The following is a 2,286-nucleotide window of genomic DNA, read 5'->3' as shown; positions in this document are numbered from 1 at the left end:
ATAGACATGGACTTCAGACTAGTGGTTACCAGAGGGTAAGGGGTGGGGAAGGAGGAGGGAGGTAGATGGGGTAAAAGGGGTCAAATAAATGGGGGTAGGGGGAGGGCTAAGTGGGTAAAGGGGTAGCTAAAGGAAACTGGACCTTTGGTGGTAAACACACCATAGAATATACAGATGTTAAATTATAATGTACACCTGAAAATTATATGATTGTATTAACCAATGTTACCCCAATAAACTTAATTGAAAAAATTTGTCTCACAGATTATGCTGCAATGTGTGCAGATCCTGAGCTCTTTGCTGCAGACACCACCATTTGTCTGATACTGCAAAATTGGGCTCTGCATCCTATTCTCAGTCAAGTCTCCTTATGAGGACTCTTTGATATCAGTCTGTAATGATTTTTCCTTTCCAGAGATGAATAGATGAAATTAATGAGCTGTGACCAATGTCTATTGCTCTTAAGCAAGGGTCTGTGTATTCATCCCCCAGAAAAGGAAATATATTATTTTGCAGCAAAGGAAGAGGGCAAAATTCCCTGTCAAAAGTCCCTCTTTGCCTGGAAATCATGCCAGCTTACTTTCTAATATTCTAATTTAAGAAGAGAGAAAGAAAATTATTCTTTAGAATCTTGAATGGTGTAGGAGCATTGTGTAATAAATACACAGTCATCTCTATGTGAAGGAATATAGTCTGTATGCTAGCTGAGTCCTGGTTTCTCTTCCCCATCCTTTGGAGTTCTTCCCTGGAAGCCTGAATTTCCTGACAGTGCCCAGCACATAGTAGGCCCTGAACTAATAATTGTGGAACTATACTGAAGTATGTCCTTCAAGCAGTATCACAGGTTCTCTTCTACACTGCCAGCCCCACTGAATCTGCTCCTGGTCCCTGATGTCATTTCCTCCACTAATATCTTGCCCTCTGCCAGAAAGCTCACCTCTTCTGGTACTATATTATGCCTTGCATTCTTCAAAGAACACTTCTCCCTCAGATATATGTGTGGAATGTTATATTGATCTGTCTGCTCTTACATGTCATAGGCCTAATAATCTGGGTCATAGGAGTGGGAACATAGTCCTGGAATAAACCTAACTGAAGAATCCCTATAGACAAAACTATAACCAAAGTGCTGTATGCCCATTAAATCTCGCTGCAAGTAGTCAAAGCCAGTTTTGAGGTAATGCCCTGTGTTTGAAAACATTGATTCATTCATTCACTCTTGGCCACATTCCTTTTAAAAATATCAGACGTGGAGGTTATATATAAACCTGAGAAGTTGGTATCTAGAGATCTGTACTGTATTTTCAGCCCGTCCAACTATAATTTTAGGCATAATAAGGATCTTGCCCACAAATTCCTTCACTTCAAATGAAATAAACATAGACTAATAGTGATAAATTTGGTCATTGCCATCCCAGTGCTGCAAACGGCTGTTGCTCCCAAGGTTTGAGTTGGATAGAGAAAGACATTCATCCATTTGTGCAAGCTATCCACCATTATGGCTTTTCTGACATTTTCTTCTTTGGATTCTTGGTAGAGGTCTTTTGGTGCTTCCCTCTAGAAATGCAGGGACTCAGAACAGTTTGCTTTGGCTTTGAGCAATACAAGTTATAAAGCCCTGCAACTGATAAAGTGGAGAAACACCCACCTTGGCCATTGTGAAGGATTTCTCCATCAATTTGTGTCGTTGTTTTTTGTAGAATGTGGTGTTCTATCATAATAAGGAAAGAGTACTAACTGCCATTCAGGATTTTGTGGTTGAGAATAGCTCTGACTCTGTAAGTTGAAGCATTCTTGGTAAGAAATAGTTTATGCTCCCAATAATCCATGAATATGGTTGTAAAAGTCAATATTTATTTGACATTCCAGGAAGTATTGTCAAGCTGAGAAAAACTTCTTGAAAAAAACTCATTTCTTGGACAATAGACTCAACAGGTCATATATGGGATAATGTAGGAGAAAGATTCTCCTAGGAAGGCTTGGAGCTCTTGTGCTATTTCTAGACCAAATACACCATGAATTGCAATACACCAGAGAGGATCTCTGTTAAAATATTAATAGATCAGCCTGAGAGGTGATCCTGAATACTTTACTTGCACATTTCTTGTTTAACTTTGATATCCAACATCTTGAATAACATAAGAGCTTCTAAGAGTTAGTGCAGCTGCATCATTTTACTTGGATTACCGAAACAGCTTTCTGTTTGTCTATGATTTCCATTCTCTCTCTTTACAATGTCAGTTTTCATTTTGAAAGCAAACAACACTCTTCTTAAAATCATGCAAT

Source organism: Pteropus vampyrus, unplaced genomic scaffold (assembly GCF_000151845.1).
Source record: "Pteropus vampyrus isolate Shadow unplaced genomic scaffold, Pvam_2.0 Scaffold97, whole genome shotgun sequence".
Taxonomy (NCBI): domain Eukaryota; kingdom Metazoa; phylum Chordata; class Mammalia; order Chiroptera; family Pteropodidae; genus Pteropus; species Pteropus vampyrus.
The sequence above is the reverse complement of the archived record's forward strand: the minus strand, read 5'-3'. Positions refer to the sequence as shown.